This window comes from Athene cunicularia (assembly GCF_003259725.1).
Source record: "Athene cunicularia isolate RWA chromosome 18 unlocalized genomic scaffold, athCun1 chr18_part1, whole genome shotgun sequence".
Lineage (NCBI taxonomy): Eukaryota > Metazoa > Chordata > Aves > Strigiformes > Strigidae > Athene > Athene cunicularia.
Window position 1 is genome coordinate 10,478,750 of NW_020799123.1, and position 26,035 is coordinate 10,504,784.

Consider the following 26,035-nt stretch of genomic DNA (forward strand, 5'->3'; position numbering starts at 1 on the left):
TTTTATCTTTGCTTTTTGTTTTTTTTCCTTTGGCCCAGGATAGATGTATCTAACCTATACGGGTATTTGTGAGTGTCTTTTCAAAGTTGTATCGTCCTCTCACCTGCATTCCTGATGTTGTGTTTGCGTACAAAGACAGAGCTGTAGCACTCAGGTTAAAAAAACAGTCTTAGAATTACACAGAATTCTTCTGTCTACACGCCAGCGTTCATTACAATTAGTGTATTGCTCTGTGTAGCGCAGAACACAAAGGTAAAGGGACTATCTTAAGCTAATACAGAGAATCTGGGAGGTGTCTTTTAAGCATCTCTCTCTCTTTCATTCTGTTGTGGGACATTTCTGGCAGAGATTGGAGCCCAAAGTTTGGTTGTGCTTTCTCTTTGCAATGGGATATATAATGCTACTACAGGTTCTGTGTAGAAAACTGGAAATTATCTCAGCTATTAGGAAAATCTGAAAAGTCTGAATAGCAAAAAATTTGGCCTTATGCAGGGCTTTTCTTTGTAGCTTGAATATCTCTGTAAAGTTATTTGAACGTTGCTGCCATAAGAATGGCATGTAAATCAGGGAAGAAAATGCGGTTGCCTTTGACTAGAAGAGCTGCTGTTTATTTAAATTCTAGTAAGAATCTATCAGCTTTCAAGGACGCATATTTTTTCCATTTTGGAAATGAAATCATTCTTCATTCCTTCCTCTAGTCTTTGTATTAGAATTCATTTTTCGTTGCAGTGAGCTCAACAGACAATACCCATTTTTCTCACTGAGTTATGGCACGTATTTTGTCATAAAATTATTTTAATCTTTGCATGTGTTTACCAAAATGCGTGTTTTGGGCATCTAACATGTCTAATGGCCAATGTCTTTTATGAAACATTTGGCAGTCTCTTAACAAAGAAATCACAGTGATTTAATAGGTTAACGTAGACATGGCTTTTTAAAAACCTGTTAAATTTGAACCCTGTTTGACTCATTTTTAGGACTGCTTTATATTACAGCAGGTGCGATGAACCAGGTGAAGAGGCCATTTTGCTTCGCTAATTGAAAAGTAGATTTGCTGGGTATTTCCAAAATATTAAATAATAATTAGTGTTAATCACACGTGAGTCGCTTGGTATGAGGGACCTATCTGTTCAATGTTTGGTGAATGATACGAAAGCAGATATTAAAGGTATTCACTGTTGTTCTGTCTTAAATCCTTTTCCATATCAAAGAGTAGCGACTGTTTAAAATACTTATTTCTTATTACGTTACGAAAGACAGCTATGACTGAGTACTGCGGAACAATTTATTATACTGTTGCTGAAAAGATTTAATTATTTTTTTTATTGCATATCCAAGGTCTTTACTTTCATGTAGGTCTTCAGCTACTGTGAAAGATAGTATACAAAATGGCTAGATTTTATTAAAATATGAATACATCTATTAATGCTTTAGTCGGAACTAAAGTATAAAAATTAAGATTTCGGCACGTTGTCAGATTTTAATTAAATATAAAATAATGTTGCCGCTTCTTTGAAATAGAAGTTTAATATATTTTCAGGAAAGGAACTTGATTTAAGTGGATCACCTTTTGTATTGCTGATGAATTTCTGGATAACAGTTGCATTCCACTTTAGCTCTTGGATTTATCCATTTCTAGGAGGCTTGCTTTGATTTTTTTCACCTAGGGTTGTAATGCTCGGGGAGGAGTAAATTGACATGTAGGTCAATAAAAGTCAAAGCGATACAAAGGCTTTTATACCATGCTGTGTTCTTGTAGTCTTTTAAATCCTATACGTTTTCTATGAACTGCCATAATATTGTTATTCTTTAAATAGTAGCTAATAATCCAGGATATTTTTTTTTAAATAAAGGGTAGTTTTGAATCACTACTTCTATTTAATTAGATTTTTTTTTATATATTACCTGGATTTTCTTTCAGAGCATTTTTAAGCTACAATTTAGTTGGTCATTCATTCTCCATCTCCCTAAATAATTTTAGTTTAAACATTAGTTCACAAAACAGGGAACAACTCGGATGATAGAGATCTGTCTTTTGTTTTAATGAAAACAGCCTTGCTACTGAATGGGCAATTTTTTTCTGAAGCAAGACTCCTGATGACAGAGAATAATACATCTAGTTTGCTTCTGCCAGACAAGATAGCAAGGTTAGGAAATTTTAATAACCAGTGCCCGATGGGCTGTGGTGCCGTTTGTGCCCTTATATTTTCCCTTTATCCTGTGAATGTCATTCTCTCCCCAGCATCTGACACGTGCCCTCAACCATTTCAAAGATTTTTATGTTCCAGCTGCTGTAGAGTTGGATCATTTTCGTGCTTGTTCTTTGACCGTTGACCTTCGGGCAAGAAGAAGAAAAAGATGTATCTCTGTAACTTCAGATATAGCAGTTCGCACCAAAGCGAGAAGAAGAAAGTTTCCATGAGGAAACTGAATTCTCTTTCCATGTTCTGTTATGAGATAATTGGCAAGTCCACTGTTTCCATCCATTTGTAATTGGGTCAAGAGTAGCTCAAACTCTGAAACGCGTTTTGCCAGTATTTGTCGCTGATGTCACGGTGTTTAATTTTAACATATAATCTTTATGCTCTCAAAAAGGAGGCTGCTTTAAGAGAAGATCACTGGTGTTTGGGGGGTGTCTTAGGGCTCTCGATAAACCATTATTGGTTGGGAATGGAAAATCTCAAGCAGTTCAGAAGTCATGCAAACACCCACACTGAGAATGGAGGTTGTTACAAAAAGATGAGCGGGCTGGCGGTAGTAAGAAGAGTTAATAAGGTAATTTCCCGTGGCTGAAGTATCCATTTTCTTGTTCTTGTCTTGCTTTTTGCACTTTCTGTAATCCCCTCGGCCTTTACCATCATGGTTTACTACACCTTCTCAGAAATCCTTCCCTGGTGCTCTGTGTATAGGACATCTTTTCACTTTTCTGGCTTCTCCTTTTTGAAAACTTGCTTCTTTGCACTTGTAAACAGTGATCTTTCACAGCTGTTGCTTTGCACCTGGTTTTGTCTGAATTAATTCTGAGCTCTTTGAGCCTGTTGAGTTAACAATAAAAAAAGCCGAAGCAGTAATGATCATTATTTTCATTCCAGCAGTGATCATTATTTTTGTTCCCGCAAATCCTTGGTATATGGTTGTGGTTCTGTATAGATAATTACTGTGTCAACAAAGTGGGGGGAACAGAAGAGATTTATCTTGCCTCCAAAATGTAGTCAGTCTGGAGGGCCCGGTGGAGAGCTTTATCAACTATTGACAAGAAAAAATACAGAAAAAATGAATAGAAATATTATATACTTGTTTAATGATAACTCCAACACATGCACAGTTTCTGTCTGTGTGTAAATATTGCTGTAGCAGTAACTTTTCAGTACTACACTAATACAGAAGGATTTTGGAAGTATTTGCTTCACAATAGGAAACTTTCTTAAACTTTGATCTGAATGAACCTACTGTCACTGATCAGAGAAATCACTGATCATCTCTTCTCCTTCATGTAATTGTTCCAATACCTGCAGACACCAGTTTCTACAGGTTATTCTCTGAGTATCAATGGAAACAGTTTGCTTGATCGTGTCTGGAGGGTACAGATAGATGTGGCCTGTGAAACATTCAGATGTTGATGGTGCTACTGAAGTCACTTCTGTGTACAATTTTGAGTAAACAAATCCTATGACTCATTTTTTCTTTGACTACTTTTTCTTTTCTTAATAGAAGATATCTTTGGCATGAGAAGAAATGCATTGTTTGCTATGCAGGCTTTCTCCGCAGACAATCTAAATCATGGAGTTGCAATCTAAATATTTGTTTGTTATATTTTACTTGGAGTGTAGCTATTGGGCTGACAGTCAGACTTCTGTAGACAGACAGCCGTTCCCTTTTAGCCTTTCCTAAACAAAAGCTTTTAGCTATATTGCAGTGTGTTTAATTTAATTATCCAGTCAACCCAGGATAATGATGTCAAATATTTAAAGTACCAAATATTTGTTGCAGCACTTGTGTGGTTTCCCTTGATTGTTATTCATAGTCAGCCGACTCCAGGTTGGGATGGATCCCATTGATGGGGAATATCTGCTGAAGTCAAGGATCTGCTGATGGGTCCTATAGAGATGTTCGAACTGAGCTCTGAACTAATTGTGTGGCTGTGAAGTTGGGAGTTCAGTGAATGCCCAAATGCACCAGTTCCCTGGGGAAATACACACAGGCCCATACTGGGTTCTGCTTATCAGCACAATGAGTATCATCTGTACTTGAGAAAATGTAGAGGAGCTGTGGGAAGAATTTGGGCTGCAGCATAGACGGAATCTTTGAGATTAGGGGGAAAAATGAGCCTTTGCTCTAAAACTGAAGCACACAGTTTATGCTCAGGGACTCCTCCACTAAGTACCGCCATCAGGGCCTCCTGTGCACCTTGCCCTTCCCTGCTGAGATGAAGTCACCTTGCCCTGTTTGTTGTTTTGTGTCAAGCGCTCCGCTTCTTGTCCCCACTTCTAAGCCGCTGCTTCTGTTTGAGATGCCTTTCAAAAGACTGTTGAACAAGCTACAAACATCTGCTGCTTCCTCGCGTAACGGAACCATCAAAGTGTTCTTGTGCTGTAGTGGGTGATCATCTGTGATCTCTTCCACATTTCTCCTTGACTCTCACTTTTTACGCTAGGACTGAAATTGGATAGTGAGGAATTCAGCGCAGAAGGTGTGGCTTGCAACTCCGTCCTTTTATCCTTCAGGTTGTTCAGCATTTGAAATATTTGCTGAAGACATTTTCAGAAGCCACACGTAATGATGCATAAATTATCGTTTGCTGATTAAAAATGTTAACTTGGCTTAGGCGACAACTGATATTTTGTGCTGTCTACGGTGTATGTAAAAGAGAAAGCAGTTGCCATAGAAACTAGCTCATCACATAATATGAACTCTGATTCCAAGGTGGAGTTCTTTTCAGCAGAACGGACTTTCTGCTTATATAAGATGAAATTAAATATAAGTGGTAGTTACTAGTACATTGCAATCAACATTTTACATTATCTTTTGTTTTAATTTTAAATACTGGCAGCTGAAAAGGTGGAGTATATAACTTCACTTGTGTAGGGACAGTGTATATCCTATGGCAGTAATTTCATTTATACCAGTACTCTTTGTTTAGGAAAAAGTTATTCTTTCCTGTATAGGTGTTAATAAATACAGAATAATTTCTCTGGGAAAAAAAAAAGATCGGTCTTGCCCATCAGCAGGGTAAAAGGATCTTTATGCGAGTCTTTAACACATACACTAGCTGTGGCTTTGCATATAGGGTTTGTGTGTGATAGTTACAATGAATGAGTAACACAATAGATAGAAGTAAGACAATAAGATATACATGGTGTCAAATTATTTTTAAAATTAAGGTTACATAAAGGTATTCCTTTATGAAGCCATAAATGATCGAGCACATTAGTAAACACAAAACAGGTGATAGTAACTGCAGCATTTGGGATGATGTAATGTAATTTTTAAGCAGATGCAAAAATACTGTGTTACTCTGCAGAAATGGTCAACTTCCAATATAAGCTCTTGATCTGGAAATAAAAGGAGCGTGCGCCTTCTAGGTGTATGGCAAAGCCAGACTCTGAAGTTGCTTACTGCATATGAGTCTAAATCTTCTCTTTTGAATGTAGTTTCTGTGGTATTAGATTGTTTAAAATATCACAACTAAACTTGTCTGGTAAATACCTGCTGTACAGAGAAGGGAAGGCTTACAACATTCTTTATTAATGTTTTTTAATTATTTTGGAAATTGCTTTTTAGTGTTACCTTACAATTTACTTGAGAGAATTGTGGAATAGAAGGAAGTTGCCTTCCCTTAGTCCTTAGAACAAGTACAGTAATTTGGAAGACAGCAGTGGTATCTACTTCAAACATGGCACCGAATGGCTGAAGGGACATCTTCTGACAGGAGATCAGGATTCATATTGAGGTTTTTTCAGAGCATCACAGAATAATTTGGGTTGGAAGGACCTCTGGAGGTCATCGTGTCCAACCTCCTGCTCAGAGCAGGTCTAACTTCAAAATTACATCACGTTGCTCAGGGCCAAGTCCAACTGAGTTTTGAAAACCTGCAATGGTGGAGATTTCACAACCTCCCTGAGCAACCTACTCCAGTGCTTTAATGCATTGTGAAATTTCTTTTCCTTTCTCTTAAGTTGGAATATCTGTTGTTACATTTTTGATCTGTAAGTTCTTGTCCTTTCACTGCCGCCTTCAAGAAGTCTGTCTCTCTCTTCTCTACAATTCCTTACACTCATGATGGACAGCAATTAGATTTCTCCTCAGTCTTGTGTTTTCCAGGCTGAATAAACCTAGTTTGGTGAACTTCCTGAAGGTCCTAGTGGCCTGTTCCTCCAGCTCGCAGAGTTTGAGGTCCCTATAGATGGTAACTCTGCTCTCCAGCATGCTGACTACCTCCCCTCAGGAGATGCCATCCGCAGTATTGCAAAGGGTTCATTGTCCAGGTCACTGGAGAAGGTGTTAAGCTGTACGAGCCCCATCTGAACTTTGAGAAATGCCACTAGCAGCTGGTTGCCTGTTGACTCCTACCCTTCAAAGCCAGTGGTCCAGTGAGTTCTTTGTTCATGTTCTAGTACACCGATCCAGTCTCTGTCTCTTTGGTTTGACTGTAGAGATTCTGTAAAAGTCTGTATCAAAAGCCTTGCTAAAGTCAAGCTAAAAGATGTTGATGGCTCTTCCCTTTCCACAGAGTCAATCATTTCACTGTGGAAGAAATCAGTTTGGTCAAGCATGATTTGCCCTTGGTAAATCCGGGTTGGATGTTCCTATGGACCCTTTTATTCCTTGTGTGCCTGGAAGTTCATTTCACGGAGTTTTACTTCATGTTTTATCCTGTCTGTGACTACCTAATAAGGTGCTGTGTATTACAAATTCAGTAGTTACTTTTTTTAGAGTGTGCTTTTTCTCTTGTCCCTTTTCTAGAGAAAGATTATCCAAAATCAATTTAGTCTCTCTTCCTTAGGTCAGCAGATGTTAATTCCATTCACTCGCTGCCACTATAAATCAAGTTTTGAACAGTAGTCTAGCTGTTAAATGATTTATCTGATAGGAGAGATTTTATGATCCATTCAGTTCCTCAATTCAAAGGTATTATGAATACCAAATGAAAGAATGAAACACTAGACGAGAAATTGTGACAATCTGTAGTTTGGAATGTTAACACCACTTGTTTTGGCAGCATTACTGGTCTTAAAACAATAAGATCCATATGGATGCTAATTTTCCCAATTTTGAGTAATAAATACAACGTCTTTATGGTTTAAGTAATGATATTACTCAATACCACTGCAGGGTCCAGTAGACGGTTTCATGATGAAGTAATAAATAGCAATTTTGGAGAGCTGATTATTTGTATTTTTCTTTTATGTGGTTTATGATGGGGGAAGAAGAAATCACAAAGCCAGTGAAAAGCCTTGCCCTCTCCTGTAGTTGACATACTTTGGCTGAAGATTTGTCAGCTGAGAAATATGAGACCATCCATAAAGCTCCGCACGCTCCCACATTAAAGTATTATAGAGAAACCTTCAAGTGGAAAACGAGTAACAAATTGCAGCTGAGATGCTTGTGGCATCTTGCACTGTCCTGGGTGCTCTACCACTGCTCTGCTTATTCCTCCCTAGATTGCTTTAGTCAGGAATTGAAACGGAAGACTTCTCTGGTTTTCCTCTAGTTCACAGACAGGAGCTATGAGGGGGGGGGAAAAAAAAAAACAACAAACAACAAACCCCAAACCCTTATGGTGGGTTAACTGCAAGTCTGAGGCTGATGTTGCTGGCACTGACACCAGGCTGAGTATTTCACTGTTAAACATCTCTGCAGCTGTTTGTCCACTGACCCAGCCCCGGCGTCTGTAGCAACTCTTCAAAGTGTCCTTTTCTGCCTCAGATGTTAGGAATTTGCTAACCCATCAGCTGGAGGAGTAGCCAAGTGCTCTGCACTCTTTCAGCTCCGCTCCTCAGGCTAGTGCCATGCTAGGTGTGTGCTCCCGACTCCCTCCCCTCGTTTCAGCTCCCGGAGGCAGTTTCAGATCTGCATTTTCCAAGCTGCTCCATCTCCTTTCCTACCGAAGCGCCGTCCCTTGGCACGCCACGCGTGATGGAGGCTGGGTTGTGTCTCCTGCCAGCTCTGAGCAGCGAGTAACAAACACGTGGCAGCGAAGGTCTTCTGGGCGCCATGGGACATGCAAACCAAAGAAATGGGGTAACTTGGTGCAATGCAGAGAGTCGTGTTGGGCCTGGGTGGTGGAGCCTGTCGCTCACTGGTCGTGTGCTCTGGTCAGCCCTGCCGTGACCCACCTCCTCCAGGCAGTCAGCTCAGCAGAGACCGTTTGTGATTCTCCTTTTCAGAACTGGGACCAGCTGCCCTGGCAGAGCCTTGCAGGGCCCACGTAGTCTTTTGTATGACTTCATTTTTCCCATCCTGATCCGTTCTCTCCTTGTCTTTTCTGCTGCCATTTTGTGTTTCTGTTTTCCCTCGCACCCAGATAAGAGCAGGGAATTCAGGTTCTGCATCTGAGGAAATTCCAGACAGGGAAAGCGTCGTGTGTCCTCAGCTATAGGCTTTGGCATGTTCAAGCTTACAGAACTGCATATGCCTCTTTTACAGTTTGTCTTTCTTCTTCTTGGAAACCTTTCTATATTTTTAAGAGAGAAATTAGGAAAAAAAAAAGAGTACATTATTTTAAAACACAATGAATATTTTCAATATGAAGTCAGACTCTTTAGTCCAGTCACCTTTGAAGAAATGATTGTCATCTTTTAACAAATACTGTTTCTTCATTTTGAACGAGTGACACAGACTGACGGTGATTTAAGGTCTTTAGTGTTGATTTCACGCACAAAAATATTTTTCACAGTATGACTTTAAAGTAGACTCTTTTCCCCCAATTACTCTACATGTTGGCAGCAAATTAGCTTTGAGGGAGTCTTGTGCACATCATAGTTCTCTGTGGATGTACTGGGGAGTCATTTTTGGATCTTTGAGCTCAGTCAGACCAATGACTGACATTGTTCATGTCTTCCATTTCTGTAGATTTGAAAGACTTGCTTTTGACAAGGAAGGTGATGTGGAAAAAAAAAAAAAGCCAAAGTACAAGAAATGATTGGCAAAGTGATGATATCATCAAATGTTCAAAGACTTTGCAAATTGAAGCTTATTAGGCTGACATTTTGTCTTCTATTCAGCACTAATTGGAATCATGCCTGGGTGCATGATGTGGAAGGTACTTAATACCTGAGTGTTTATCATGACAAAATGACAGAAATTGATGTCAAGGATGCTGTAGGTTTCTGTTTAATGGAGAAAACAATATATTTCAGACTGCAATTACATATCTCATAGTAATCTCTATTCATATGTATGAAAGTCCTGAAATATTGCAAATAAAAACCCCTTTATTTTTGGCCCCTAAAATATTGGCCTGACTGTGAATATTTCATTTTCAGGTTTTAAAGTTGTTCTTCAGAGTTCATAAAAACTGATGTTTTATTTAAAAAAAAAAAAAAAAGACAAAAAAACCTGACACAGTGTTTTTACTTGAAACAGATCTGAAAATCCCACAAAGGGTGAACTCAATCTTTTGCAGGGGTGATACAATTCTTCTAAAGTTGTCTCTGACAGCTTGAATTCTTTTGTAGTCAGTGCTTTCTGCTGTATTGGCATCTGTAAAATGAATTCAGAAAAAAATAGCGAGGAATGTGATTTTTTTTTTTGGAAAGACAGCCACTGCAAGCACAGAGTACACGGGAATATTTGAAAATAGCTGCATGTTCTCCTGCTGTATTGGGTACCGTCAGGGATTTCCGAGTTGAAGGTGCCTGCCCCTGTGGAGGGCACACACGACTGGTGTGTTCTTCCACATATTCATCTTGGACCTTAGGAAGTTGAATTCAGATCTTCAATTAAACCTCTAGTATAATATATAATTAATATTTCTTCAACAGTCCAGGGCAACAACTAGCTGCTAGTTGAAATCATTACCTGAATTACTGCTTCTAATGAAATACAGATTAAGAGTTGTAAAGTAATGTATTTTAAATTAAAAAAACAAAACCAAAACCAAAAAACAAATCAACAAAAAAAAAAAACCCACCTAACCCAAACAGAAATCAGTGTATTCTGGATGCTCATAGGAATTACCGGTCATTATGTGACTGCTGCAGCTGCCTGTGTGCTGCTGTAAACTCCAGCAATCCTGTAACTAATAAGATGTTGACAAGCAGTAGTTTAGGGGCTGATGGTAATTATTTGTATTGCTGGAATCCTCTCAGGAGTCTGAGTGTGCGTTGTGTTAGTAAAAATATATAATAACAGACAATTCCTGTCCCTGTAGCCTCATCACATAAACGTGTTTATAGGATATTAGAAGTGGGTGCAAAGCAGAAGGTTGAGGACCTGTGATAAACAACGAGGTTTATCAGGAGACTGACATGTTTTGAGCAAGAAAGCAGAAGACACAGCACATGAGCTCTTCCCTCGAGTGGCTCTACTAATGACGGAGGAGAAATGCCTTTCCATGATTTGTCTGTAGCATTAAGAGACATCTAAAGTCTGTTGGATACTTGCCCTGTCTGCAGTTGTTGCTGTTATCAAGGGTTTCTTACGTGACTAAATCTAAAAGGAAAAGCGTTTGACTTTAGGTGGGAGGTGAGCACATGAAGAACGTTTTTGTCCGTTCAAGGTTTGGGAAGGTTTATAATGATTTACATCCTTATGTAAGTGCTGGCTGTTCAGGCTCAGTTTAATAACGGCTAACTGTAAGCCTTCTAAAACCATTCATTGTATTGATTTCCTTTTAGGAAAACAAATTTAAAATAATTTCTGTATCTTTTGATCAATTGGATACTGGTGTTGGGGAGTGGAGGGGGAGAGAATGGAGCAATACCCAAGCTGTGAATCTACCAGTGGTAATATTAGAGAGAAAATACTGTTTTCCTGCTAAAGGCACTTGGGGAGGTGGGAGAGAGGGTGTGTTTGTATGATATATGTATGAGTGTGTGTGTGTGTGTGTGTGTGTATGTGTTATTGCCCTCTAATGGATAGAATCTGAATGGCTCAGCTTTGCATGTCTATATGGGTTTCTGTAGCAAAATATTATTTTCAGGGTATCTGATATTTCCCATTTAAGAAGAATCTTGTCATGTTTATTCATAAGGCTGATACATCTTTTGTGGGGTAACGTCCTTTTAGTTTGTAGAATTAATTTGAAATTTCAATTGCAAGTCCCACAGCTTAGAGAAATGCCTTTTCTTTGTTCAGCTAAATTATGACTGCTTAAAATTCACCATTTAATTTTCCTATTTTTGCCATAGTGCTAAAATAATAACTGAATATGAACAGAAAGCACTACGTCTCTTTACAACGGCAACATCAACAGCCTTTGGAGAGAAGAAGATGAGCAGAGCTTGTTCCCCATGTGTTATGACATCCAGAGTGTAGTCCTGCCCAGAGCCCTGCCTAACCAGGATGGCCGAGCTCCCGAGGTGTGGGTGGCAGAGGGAGTGAGCTCTTCCTCTCACTTCTGTGGTCAACACCCTGGCCATAGCGTTTGTTCCCTGTGGCCACTTCCACCCCATCCCGCTGAGCAACTTCCTGGCTGCTCCTGCGTGTAGTTTGTTTTCTAGGAAAAGCGACGAAAGCGTGTAATGTAACATTTATAGACTGAGGTTTCAAATCTTCATGAGATTTATGGTAAAAGTCAATTATTCCAGTGACTGGTGGTAGTTAGGCTTTGTTTTGCTTTTTAAATAAAACTATTTGAAGGTAACTTTAGAATAACCTGAGAGGGAAGGAAGGATGCTGGTTAGTTGGAAATTGGATTTATAATTATTTGTGCTGAAAGTAGTCTACTGCTACATCTTCTTTATAGTGGAATCCTAACATAGTTGTATTTTTTTCCTATCAGACCTCTGTTTTCATTCAGTAAATACCTTTGGGAGACTTACATTTCTTCTCTCTGCAGCCATAGACTTGTCCTTTTCAAAACTCCCAGTGCTTGCTTTGCAGTCGGATAACTCTACAGAGTTTTGAACACCTAGCAGAACATTTGTTGCTAACAGCTTTCTTCATCTCCAGTTGCAGATGCACGTGAGTCCAGAGTAGCAGTGAGTATCCAACAGTCCTCTTTCTCCCCTTGGGGAGGTTCATGATGGCGGTGGTAGGCACCATGGTTATTACAAAGAGGTTCCTGATGGATGTGGACTGCAACAGGCCAAGTGTTCGTGCTTATGAAATCATGTAGATGTTCTGGGGAGAGCAGCAACTGATTTCACACAGTTCTGCTAAGGTACTTCCAGTCTCTCTGTACATTGAGTTTTGAGTCCATTGAGTTCATTGAGTCCACCGTGTTTCTATTTATGATCCAACTAACCAGCTGAATGTAGGTTGGAAGAGCAGAAAGAACAGTACATTCATCGAATTCCCTTGTAATGACTCTTCTCATAGGAATGACTTCTCTAAGGTGTGATCCAAGGCAAGGCAGGCAGTGCTGGCTTTTCCTGGCCCTCCCCAGGGCTGGGCTGCTTCCCTCTGCTCTACAGGCACATTTCACAAAAGACGATTTAGTGATTGGAGAACTTGCTTCTGGGAGCTAAAGAAATTGTCCCTGGGTTTCGGGCTACTACGTTTTCCCTTCGTGGTGAAAATAGAAAAAAATTGCGTGTGTTAAGAGAGATGAAGGATACTGCAGGAGCATCTTTTCAGCACAAGTTGGGGACTTTATCTGCTTTTTCAAATATTGCTGTTCTTCTTCTGAACATGGTGTTTCCTAGCAATATGTTGTTGGTTTTTTTTTTCTGAGAAAAGTTATTTTCTGCTTACAATACATTGGCAGCCATTGTCTGTATTGTTTATGATCAATTGAGGAATTTTTCTAAATGTTATTTTGATTTGATGACTTTGTTCATCAGTGAATTATGAAAGCTCTGACTGTTTAGGGCACAAGAAGGGTACAATACATTACCGAGTCACATGCTCACTTAATGCATGCACATTGTGATGGCAGTAGTAATAGCGCCATTAAAGAACAAAAGGTAGCAACACATAGAAGCTCTGTATCTGGCCAATCCCCTCAAATTACCATAAATATTTGAGCTATCTGAATAGTTTTGGACTCTGTAGTAAAGCTTTCCTGTTCTTATCTGTCACTGAAGGAATGTGGAATAAAGTATTCATTTAACAAAGTATAAAAATATGTATGCTATGCAGTTATAATCATGTGTCATTAATCAGAAAATACTGCAGAAACTCTGACAAATTAAAAACACAAGGATGTGTCTGCAAGGGCTTTTTTAGTCATTAAAAAGCTGCTTCACCTCTCAGGGAAACTATTTAATGGCAACTTCTTGCTCAGTGTACTGACATCTTCAAAGGCTCTGACATCTGTCGGCCTTTGAACTACCATTAAAAAATATTATCCCATTTCCATTCTTTTATGCCCATTTTTTTAATTATAGCCCTTCTTTCAAGTTAGGAACATGGTTGGTTTAAATGATGCTGTCCTTTCGTTTTCAGCCACCCAGCTGCGGTTTGAATAAATTGATGTAGAATCAAAGGCGGGACTTTAAAGGGAAAAGGTTTGATGGACTTGGACTCCGAACCAGATGAGGTTTTATGATGAAAAGGGTTTAATCCCAGCACAGGCATCGCTTCTATCAGTCGAGCAGTACAAAGCGATTCATATATATAGGTTCACGAGAAATGATCTATTTTTTTTTTTATTTTTTTTTTAAACAGCACAGATCTCTTCAGGACTTGCAAATGTGGCATTAGCTAATATTCAGAGAGCTGATTTCCTTTCATCCACCAGAAGCTTATGATTATAGTACAGTTCTCGAATTGGAAATGAGAGCTGCAACACAGATTTAAAGCTATGCTGTCTGATTTGTATTCAATATACATGTCACTGCGGGACAAGCTAGTCTAGGCCGAGCTGGTTCAATAAAGGGAAAAACAGTTTCAGCATCTGAGATTCGGGGGGGACGGGGGGAAGGTACCAATTAATTCTTACCTGCTCTACCTGAGTATTGTGCAGATACTTAGTAGATTACTATGATTCCTAAAGCTGTGCAAGCAAACCCTTGTGATAACATTTCTTTGGCATCTTTTGCATCAGAGGCTGAGAGAAAATACACAGCATTAATCAGTAATGGCTTCTAATGTAGTCATTTATATGGAAGGCAATGTTTGTTTTTTCAGTGCATGAGTTTCAAGGAGGTTTAAGCAGAGACAGCCTTGCAATTCCTATATAGTGATAGCCTTCGTTAATGCAGTGATTAGGCATGCGTATGGGAAAACCCAAAATCTCTGTCTCAACAAATGCATCAGATGCCATTTGTCAAAAATACCACCTCGTGGTATTGAAGAAATAATCTAACAGCTCCCCAGTCTTTGTGCTTCACGGCAGTGGAAATGTGGTACATAGTCATGATTTCTTTTACGTATTAAGATTGTGTCCTTCAAAGCCCCGATGCTTTCCAAAAAGAGTAAAAGCAGTAGATTTCAAAAGTCTGCAAATGATGTCCTCTTAAAACACTGTGTTTCCTTGTTGTACAGGGAGGAGAGTGCTGTTTGGTGCTCTGCCTCCATTTAGCAGCTTCTCCTTCAAGCCCTTCCCACAACCATTTTTCCCTGCCAGAGTATTCTCTTTAGGAGTAACGCATTGTTCCTGATCTCTTAATGCAATTTTGAGGTTGAGCTTGGGGTGGTTTTTTTTGGGGGGGTGAGGGTGAGTAGTAAATAGAAACATGGACCTGTATAAACGGGTATATTTAGTGGGTTATTTTATTTTACTGGTATTTACTAGGATTTGCGTGTTTAGTGTGTATTTAGATTTTACATTGAAACTTTATATTCATATTTAGTGTGTATTTAGATTTTACATTGAAACTTAATACTAATATTTATTCAGAGTACGGTAGATTCAAAACAGTTGCATAAATAAATCTGAAAAAATTCCTGCCCCAGGATGCAGTGGGCTATTTGTCATTCAGAAAACGAAGTGGCATCAACTGAATTCAAGGACAAACAGAGAAGCATGAAAAGGATAGAGATCAATGTAAAGGTGCCAGAGGAAGATACCGAGCCAAAAATACTTTCAATTCCAAGAAATGAAATGTAATACACACAGTTTTCATTTATTTTGTACAGATCATCCTGTGATTGATCTTGTCTTTCTAACGGGCAGCTGTGGAGCATGATGCTTCCAAAAGGTCTCTGAACTCAGAGGAGCCACCGTCGAGATGATGGGAATAGTGCAACCAGCACTTGAGGATGAAGGTGCAGAGAGAGACTAGAAATGGTGTCAGCTGTGTATGTGTGCACAAAGTACTGAACAGGTACCATCAGCTGATGCTTTTGACTCCAGCCTAACACCTAAGTTGGATTAAAGACTTCCTTCCCTAGGATTTTCATTCTCAGGTGGAGGTGAACGAATTTATCTCCTTGATATAAGGATTGACACTAAAGGTAGTCGACGAGCATACGCTTCTTCCATTTAGGAGTCGATTTCAAAAGGGAGAAAGTCAGAAGTTGCATGTGTGTGTAATTCTGCATCTTATCTGCGTAAGCAGCTAACATTCAGAAGAGAATTTACCACAACTCATTGATTAAGAGAAATACTGCCACCATCGTTACTGGAAACAGGGGTTCTTTTGAAAGTTAGAAGCTGATTATTTCTTTTAAGTCTAAACCTGTGACACAATTTTTTATTTCTGAAGCTGCTGGATTTCAGGATTTCTGCCCACACATATTGCCATTCATGAGACCGAGAATGAGGACTTCATGCTTGGTTAAAGACTGTCATCTTCAATACAGCAGCATGACATCAGTAATGAGAGAGTTTCCTGGTGTATTAGGTTCTTTAGTAGAGCAGAATAGTACACACAGGCTGGTGCATTTAAGTCCTCTTTAGTCATCGGTCCAGAGGATAGCAGCGTTAGGTTCCTTAGTTGGCTTCCTGTGATTATGCTGGAGTTTTGAAAAATTTATCTTTTCCACCTTGATTAACGGTCAGGGCAGAGCTCGGACAGTAACGTGAGTTTCGAGTCTTCCTCAAGTGCCTGTTGAGGAGAGAATCACGGCAGGTGACCTGATCAGGAGTCAAAGTTTGCATTTCTAAAAGTATTCACTTCAGAAACTGAAGATGGGAGATACCTTATGGCTTATTACCTAGACTTTGTATCTTCATCTTGTCTTAAGTTTGTCCTGTCGAGGTTTGCAATCCATTTCCATTGCAGTCGCCATGAAACCCTTATGTGGGGTAAAACTTCTGGAATATTCAAAAGATGTATGTGTCTTGAGCAGCATTCTAAACAAATGCATCCAAAAGAGAAGCGTGTGATGCTTTCCTGGATAGGTTTTTTTGTTGTTTTTTTGGTTGGTTTTTTTTTGCGGGGGAGGTGGGGTTGTTTAGGCTTTTTTACTTACAGTGAAGTCTTTTCATTAGTTGACAGGGCAAAGACATTTCTCAGAGACAATACAGCCTGCACCTCTCCTGGGGACAAATTAGGAATTATAGTATGTTTAATTTTGCTTCCTCATAGAGATGAACGTCTGTAGTAATCCTTAAATCTGTAATACATCATGTCTGCATTTAAATCAGAATTGCATGTTGTTCAGGAAATGCTAATGCTTTTAAAATTAATACATGGGAAATTTAAATGCAAATATTTTTTAAAAGCTTAGATTTAGAGGGTGCTGGACACAGAAATACTCTGAGATTGATGGGTAGTTCTGCCCCCAGTCCACTGCAGAGATCTTTAAGCTCCATGTCTGCATTCCACTGCAAGACAGTCCTATCCTTCCCTAAATATCAGTGGCTTTTCTTCAGTCTCAGAACAAGCTTTGCTCCAATGTTATTTCAGAACTGAATATGTAACATTCATCAGAAAGGAATATTTTTGTTTCACATTCTGAAATACAGAAAATAAAGCTTTCTGTTTTTTCACAAATGAAAACAGGGAAGACTAAACACATTTTTGGTGTAATTTTCATCAATCATTGTTTAGGGATAGGTCGTTCTGGTTCGTAGGATGCAGCAAACCTGGGATTAAATAAGATTTTTATTTTTTTAGCCACTCTGTATTTTATCTATATTCTGCTCTCGCAAGTCATTTTATGGGATCACTGCATTAAGCAGGTATTTATGGCTGACTTTTTTTTTTTTAGTTTTTTTTGCATCTCTGTCATATTTAAGTTACGTTAATGCAGTTATGTAGATTACTAAGTGCCCAGTTGAGTGTCTCCGTTAAATTCCTTAGTAGGAAGACACAAGAAAATGAATCACCCAACTAGTCTTTTCTGAGTAGGTCTCTTAGTATTCTTATTCAAATCATTTTGTTTGCACAAAGAGAAATACAAATGTAAGCATTTCTTTCATCAGATAAAAAGAGAGGAGAAAGAAGGCTGGATGTTTTAATTTTTGACTCACTAATCTATTTCAAAGCAAATGCAGTAAATCAGGTAATTCTGGATCTGTCTTCCAGGCAAGAGGGCCAAGTCTTTTACAGGTGTTAGAACTGTTAAATGGAAAATGTATTTACATTTATCTCAGTTTCAATTTGGGAAGTAATCCAGTGCATTGTGTTTAGTCGCCACTGCATTGTATTGTTTAGTTACACGTAGGCTTGAGGTTCTTCCATTTGACTAAAAATCATTTTATTAGGAAGGCAGTGACAATAACCAACCTATATGAAGTTCTGCTTTCTAGCTGCTGTTAACTAAATTAGAATCAAATGGACTTATGTAAATTAAGAAATCAAAATAAGCTCTGTTAATTTTAAGCTCTTTGTGGGGCTGTTCAAATGGATGTCTGACTTTCTTTCTTTGTCCCTCCCCCTCCATTTTTTTAAATTTTTTTTTTTTTAAAGCCCAGTTTGTAGCTTAAGTTCCATTTACATTAATTGGGATTTAGGCAGCTAACTGGCTTCTTTAAAAGTCCGTATCTATTTCAGTGCACTGCTCTTGGGGAAGGAAAAAAAAAAAAAAAAAAAAAATTGTGTTTTGCTTAAGACCATGTCACAGCAGATCTTGAGAATTTGCTACCTCTTTCTCAACACGTATTCATAGTCGTAGAAACAAAAATGATGCTGATATGTTCACTGTAGCTTTTTCTACTGGCATTTTGATGGCTGTGCCTTGCATGTTTCTTTTCAGCCTTCAGAAATATATGTAAAAGTTAGTGAACAGTTTGGGGTTTAGATTACCTATGGAAGTATTGCCCAAGATGTTTATAAGAATGACATGGATAGACTCTTTTCATTAATTTTATTGAAAAGGGAGCTGAGCAGAAAGTAACTTCCCCTTATTGTTCCTCATGAGTCAACACTTCCACCACGTTTCAGGAACATGCTTAAGCTGTAGAACAAGTGTAGACACGATACAGCAAGTGTGTTACTAAGAAATAAAATTTAAAGTGTGCTGAACCTTTCTGGGGACTGTGTTAAGTGCAGGAGAAAAAAAAAAAAAATGAAGCTGGCCATGGTTTGAATATGAAGGAGAGTGGTGTTTAGCCTCCAGCAGCGCTGTACAGGTAGAGTGGTGTTAAACCTACCCCCACTCTTAACAAACATTCTAGTAGGTAAAGAATAAGGAAGGTTCGGAGGAATATACTTTTATCAGATTCAGAAATGTTGAAGGCGTTTTTCAGAGCGTACACAGTGCTGGAACAGTCCCGGTAAAGAATCTTACAAAGGGGGTTTGACATTTAAAAGCAGCTTAATGCTGTTAAAATTAATAGAATAAATATGTAAGTTAGCAGCTCAACGCCTCGCTTTACAAGTTCCAGTGGATATTTTCAAGAGAGATGCCAGAGGTACATTTTCAAAGGTGAGAAAAGCTGTGATTGTCTTGAGATGGGGTTGATAGACCTTGGCGTGAGCCCCGTAACACGGGGATTCAGATTTTACAGTGCTGAGCAGCGAATGTTTTACTGTTAGTGCTGTGGTTGCCATCTGCTCGGCTTACATAAGGAGGGGTTTTGACATGGAACACTTGCCTGTTTGAGTCTAGGAAACTGCCATTCTTCCTGTGCTGTGCAGGTTAGTGAGCACAGCTTGGTTTGTGTAGGTTTTCCTACAAGAGAATACCTGAACGAGATTTCTAGACTGCGAACATTTGATTAGTAAACATGTTAACAGCTTCACCCCATCACTGCAGTGTAGTCTTATATAGAATAAAGATGTCTTCTAGTTAATTTGTGCAACAACACCAACGTTACGGACAGGAATTTTTTTCCCCCCTCAAGAATGAGAACATGAATATGCACAAAATACTATTTAAAATGGAAAATGCTATAAAATACAAACATAACGCAATACATCTCTTTGAGCATTGAAGTTTTAGCGTTGCTGATATCTTAGTGTTTCCAGGAAGTCCCAGACTTCTGATCAGGACTGCTGGTGGTGCTAGCCGAGCTCCTGTGCGGCTGTAATTTCCTCTGGAAGAGCTCGCGCAGCCCCATGCTTTTTGGAAGACTCAGTCAGCGCTCTTAGGAGGTGAGACCAACCTGTTGGTCATTAGACCGTTGTTCGTTTTCACGTAATTTCACACCGTTTCATTTATCTGCTCCCTTAATTACCATATTTATGGGCATATGTGTTCTTACCCAAAAGTCATTTAAACCTGACAGTGTAATGGATTGTGCTGTGAAAGCTCAATAGCTGTTTATTACTTATCCCTGTTAATTTGTGCTCTGCCACATCATTACCCATGTGATAATGTGCATGACATTTGCAGAAGTAGTTCTCTTTGCAAACCAAATCTCTTTTTCAGGATCATAATATTGACAAATTGCTGATTTTACCAGGCACAAAAAAAAAAAAGGATAATAAATTCTTAATATTTTGGTTGAAATTGCTATGATACAGAAAATATTTTCAATATAATGGGTTAAAATGGACATAATTGAGTTAATGACAAAGTTTTGTACAGAAGACGACATTAATAACTTGAGTTACTAAATTTTAATGACTGTTGTAATGCAAAATTCTTTTAAAGTATTGGTTTAGATTAAATATCTCTTTAGATTTAGCTTGTAGCTTAAATGAAAAGATTCCTCTTTCAGCATTGCTGCGTACCCTTCGTATCACTGTCGTGTTACAAAGGAGCCACAAACACAGTTGCCAGCTGGCTGAGCTGGCCAGTTGAAATTCATCCAGCAACGGAGAAAAGCAGGTACGCTGGGACCAGTGAGTCTGACTCAGTAGGATGCTTTGTGGACACAAAGATCAGCGAGCCATCAGGACTGTGCCTGGCCCTTGGTCCTGCACGGGGTTGCCTGACTCTTTTATCTCTTAAGGGAGAAAACCATGGGGATAGTTCTGTAAAACCAGAATGAGATCAAGTGTAAGACCGATTTTTGCGACTTGCTGAAACTGCAGTAGTAAGACTCATTAATATAAACCAATTTTGTTTTAAACACAGATTAAAGTTACCCATCTTTGAAGTTCTTATGTTTGTTGTGGTATAACCACAGCCTGCAGCTCAGCCCCCAGCTCGCTCGCTCGCTCCCCCCACGGTGGGATGGAGGAGAGAATTGGAAGCTTAAAAGTGAGAAAACTCATGGGTTGAGATGAAGACTGTTTAATAGGTAAAGCAGAACAAGGGGTTCATTCCCCACTTCCCATGGGCAGGCAGGGGCTCAGCCATCCCTGGGCCAGCCGGGCTCCATCCCGTGTCTGACGGTGACTTGGGAGGACAAACACCGTCACTCAGAACGTTCCTCCTTTCCTCCTTCCCCCGGCTCTGTATGCTGGGCGTGTATGGGCTGGGGTATCCCTGGGGCCAGCTGTCCCAGCAGTGTCCCCTCTCAGCTCCTTGCGCCCCCCTGGCCACTCGCTGGTGGGGTGGAGTGAGGAGCAGAAGCGGCCTTGGCTCTGTGTAAGCCCTGCTCAGCAGAAACTAAACCATCCCTGTGTCATCGACGCTGTTTCCAGAACAAATCCAAAACACAGCCCCATGCTAGCTACTATGAAGAAAGTTAGCTCTGTCCCAACCAAAACCAGCACGACTTTTTTCTAATCTTAGAGCTGTAAACAAATATTTATTTCCTTTTTTAGCATTCTTTTATGTTAGATGCATTTCTTATTTCTGTGATGGTAGAGAAACTTGTATTATTTTTTTCTCAGCACTTTATAAAGCTTTGTTTGTTAATAAAAAAGCTAAAGTAGTTCAGATTCCTGCTTTCAACAGATAATCCCTTCCAAGGTATTTTCAGTAAATATGTCACCAGTTGCTGTGTGTCTGGGACTGGATTCTTCATTCACCTTTTCTGGGACGCTGCACTGATTGTGGGTAAAAAGGGAGTCATTGTCACCACTGAATCACTGGGTGTTTCTACTTTGTTCCTTATTTTCCTTTTAATTCCTCCTCATCAAAGTGAGATTTGTTTTTACTTCAGACTTCCTTTGCCTTGACTGGACTGATCTCCTTTCCAAAATAATCCACTACCCAATAACAAACGTTGTGTGTACCTCATCCATCTGTCACATCACGCCAGCGTAACGAGACACGAAGAAACAAATCTCCCTTTCAGAAGGGTTCAGCTGATGGTTCCACATTGGGCACTGCTCAAATGCATGCACTGATCTTAATGTTCTTCGGGTTGAGAAAATAATGAGAAAGTATTATGGTACACAGAGGCAGAAGCTGCATATCCGTGGTTCAAACAGGGCTGTTACTTAGGGGCTAATATTTTAGGTTGTTATCCTAGAAAGGATCATTGTGATCATCTAACCTACGAGTTCATGTCTGAGCTGAGTCCATGGAACTGCTCAGAGGTTTTTGGTGGTTTTGTTTTTGTTTTTTTTTTTAATGTTACATGCAAACAAAGCTAAACACAGCAAATTGAGACTTATGCAGTCATCTTCAGCTGATGCCAAGTTAGCCTTACGCAGGCGGCGTCTGAAACTCCCTTTGAAGAGTTGTCATGATCCACTTGAGAAATGCAGTGGTCTTTAAAAGTGATGCACTGTTTTCAGCAGCCTGAGTGCCCTCAGCGGCGAGGAGCGATGAAAGGCTATTGCAACTTCATCTGCTGGGAGATGCAAGTCACTTACTGTAAAAACTGCTGAAGCAACACCTAAATTACTCTAGATCGGAGCCTCAGGGAATAAGTTAAGAGTGGATTTGATCTGAATTCTGCATTGCCTTGTTTTTGTGACTTTCAAATGCCCTCGACGCTATTTGAAGCTGACTATGGTGATGGGGTGGATGTGGTTTGGTGTGTAATACATCGAGAGGGAGACAGTGAAGGCTGTGTATTCCATCGCTGAGTATAAAGGATGCGGTCATGCTCCAGCCTCTTCCTTAGAAAACTGATCCAAGTAAATGTTTCATGAGGTTGAAGTAGGAGCTTCTGGAAAATAAAGGGAATCTATCTTTTTTTTTTTTCTTTTTTAATTAGACTGTAGTCATTCGGTCCGTTTCTCCGTCTCTGTTGAATGTAACTGTAGCAGAATTTCAGACATCAGCAACAGATTTTAATTTAAACTTTTTGCCAACTTTATATTTTCTTATGCAATTTACTTTTTAAAATTAAGAGCACATGTTTTCCTTCCAAATAACATGCAGTACATTTATTGGCATTTTAAATAGGCCAAAGTGAGTGAGCAATCTTCTTTTTTTCTTTCAAGTCTATTTTTTCCCTACAGGCAAATTGCTGTGGGCTTATGACCCACCCTTTTTATGACACTATTTCAGCACAGATATTCTTAGTTAGAATTCTAAGTTATTCCTTTGAAACAGAAATAGAAATCCCAATCTCAGCTAGAAGTTTCTTCAGCTATGGGATTGTCATACCTGCATACATACGTACAATTATGCCCTATCAATTCATATGAAATCTCTACCCTGTCACACAGTTTACGCATTTGTATTTGTGTTCCACTTGGGATACTCTGTAAGCTAGTGCTTTCTATTTGTTTTCCTCTATTTGGATTAATAGTCATTTAGCAAAATTTTTTTCTTGTTTGGGGCATGCTGCTACGGCATGGCGATGCTGTGGAATTGTTACGAACTTCAGCATTCTTTGAAAAAAAAGATACAGATCTCTTATTTCTTTCACTTGTATCTATACAACCAAAATAAAGACTATAACATTTCGATCCATAAAAGGCAGCAAGTAACAACAAAATTTGGGGATCTGTTAGAAACTATGAAGGCTTTAGTTCTTGTGTTTATGTTTAGCACAAGAATAATTTGCTCTAGTTTAAGGTGTTTATTTCTCACGGCAGCTCTTGGACACATGTTATGGTTTGGACCATGCAAACAGTTTGGTAGGTGGGTTCACAAACATAGATTTGAGCAGCCAGGAAAAGAATTGGAGGAACCAATACTGAGAAAGAGGATTCAATTTTACAAAGAAAACAAGCAGGCGTCATGCCTTCAGCTCTCAAGCACAAGACGTGAGATTTTGTAATTGTATCTTTAGTTTTTCCACAGAATTGTTAAGACCAGTTGCTCTTAAGTTTTATATTTCATGGATTTTTCACAACTGAGATTTATGTCATCTTGTTTGGTTTTTTTTTTCCTAGTAGTACTAATTTGCCTACATTTAAGTCTAATAATAGTTTATTAAACCTGGCATGTGGAATAGCAGAATCTTAGTGATGAAAAAGTTTGGGATTCATTTTCTTTAGCAGTTTGAAGATATCCTTGTCACACAAAGTTGTCTTATGCACCAAGTTGTTCAGTTGTAAGCTGCTCTGCCAGTGACTTTGTTTATGGGGAAAAAATAATCTGGCTGTGAGAACTAGACTTATTTTAAAGTAATTGACAAGAGCTGTGTCTGTGATCCCCAATATAAGCTTTTTCCAGTCACTTTGGAGAGATTAGATGTCTCTTAACATCATCTTACTAGCAGTGAAGTTGCTCCAAAAGGGCTCCTTTAATCATATTAGTTTCGCTGCCATCACCCCGTCTTCAGATTCTTTTTTTCCTAATAGAACCAAATCTGCTTTTGCCATCTATTAGGTCAAACGTTAATTCTTCTTTGCATATTAATTACTGATGCTTTACCTATAACATTAAGCCCACTATCTTTTGGGTCCCCAGTTTTGAATCTGAAGGGTTGGAGCTGTTACTTTTTCCATGTGGCGGCAGAAAACGCTATATTGTGCTATTTTATTTTCTAACAGTTTTGTATAAGCATTATCGAAAATAGAATGAAGTAAAGCAGAAGGATATAACAGCTGAGTCGGGAATTCACTATTTTGGCTCTTATTTTGGCTTTTAACAGGATTTAGGAATGATTTTTTCCTGTATTATAAGAACTTAGCCTTGGTTCCTTATCCTAAAAAAATCATCAAACTTTTTAGGAAACTTCTGAGCAATGTAATGTCTTAGTTTCCCTTATAGGGCGGAGAGTTTAAGGAGGTTTTTTGTTTTAAAAAAGAAAAAAAAAGGGAAGGTGGTTAGTGGAGGGGGAATGAGCTCTCAAAAGGTCTCTCAGATTAAAAGATAATTGTTACTGTTCCAGGGAGGACTTGCATTGGAACAGCTGTTAAACTCAAATGTTACAGATGTCAGTCTAGAACTTGGACCATATCATCCTGTAGCAAATGTAGTTGTTATCTTCACTGACCTAGCATTTCTTTGGCTTAGTAAAAGCCACTTAGGCTATCATTTCTTTTACGATCTTGAAGTGAAATTATTTTCCACAAGAATTATAAAATTATATTGCAAATTATCGTTATATACTAAAATGTACTTTACATTTTTAGTCTGTTTACAAATTTAATAAAAATTAAATGTGTAGAGAAAAAGATCAGGAAAGGAAGGAAAGGATTTAGTGCAGATTACGCTGTGTGAAACATATGTTTGAGGTAATGCTGATACAGCTGAAGTATGTGGCCTGTGTTATACTTCTGTATACAAATGATGGGCTCGTTCCATCTCCACGCATACACACACAGAATTTTACCTTTGACATAGTAGGGAATGATGCCAATGAATAATTAAGAAAGCATGGAAGCAAAAGTCAGTCCTGTGATAACTTTCTGAGATAGTTAATACTATTTAATGGATGTTGCAGCTGTGACAGTTGAAGGACACAAGTGAAGGTTTGAGGGGAGACAACATGTGTTGTATTACCCCATATAGACCAAATTGTTTGAAAAAATAGGCAAACTTTCAAGATTTGATTTTTCTCTGTCAGATCACGGTCTGTCTTGGGATATTAATGTACAAGGCAATATGTCTGATAGTCATTCATTTCCCAACTTTGGTCAGACATGAATGTTTCCTTTTCAAAGATTTGTGGTACTCAGAGACTGCAAGGAGATGGGTTGGCTCAGTACAAACAGTGTATTGAAGAAGAAAAATCATAGTTGGGGAGGGATATCCACTGAGAGCTCTAAAATCAGTAACTGCCCTTCCAGAGCAATGGTGTCTTTAAATATACAGTAATTTTCATCAGATTTTCTTGTGAAACCTTTAATAAGCTTGAGCTGAGTCACCTATATCTGTTTGGTAGAACATCAGTTTCTCATCTCAGCATTATCACATGCTCTATGAATGAACTCCAAGGAACTGCAAAATCACTTGTGAAGCAGGGAGGGAAAAGGGAGAAATAATACCGTGTGAGTTTTTTAGTAAAAATGCTTATTTTCAGAATTATATTTATGAATGAGAACATGTATGTGCTTGCAACATCCTCCATTACAATGAGCTGTAAGGACAACTGGTTTATGTCCCAGGTGCGATGCCCCTGTACTTATTTTAAGAAGCTACAGAAGAAATGCAGTTAGAAAAGTAACGAGTAAGAGTTATGTGCAGATGTAAATGTAAAGTAATAATTGTATACTCTACTACAAGCACAAAGGAGCAGTGTGTGTTCCGTATACTTAAGGAGGAACACAGCTTTACCACATACAATTTTCATTCCTCGCCCTCTCAAGCTGCCCCATCGAAGGCAGGCAGTGAGCCAACCCCCCACTCTTCTGCTGCCACTGCTGTGTTGCACAACCTATTTTTCTCCTGAGGACTGAAGGATAATCTG

The 26,035-nt window shown here is 38.9% G+C and overlaps 1 protein-coding gene across 3 annotated transcripts in view; it reads left to right on the plus strand.

Moving 5' to 3' along the window:
* CEP112 (centrosomal protein 112) overlaps window positions 1-26,035 on the plus strand; it is a 171,343-nt gene that overhangs the window by 81,742 nt on the left and 63,566 nt on the right. The window lies entirely within an intron of this gene.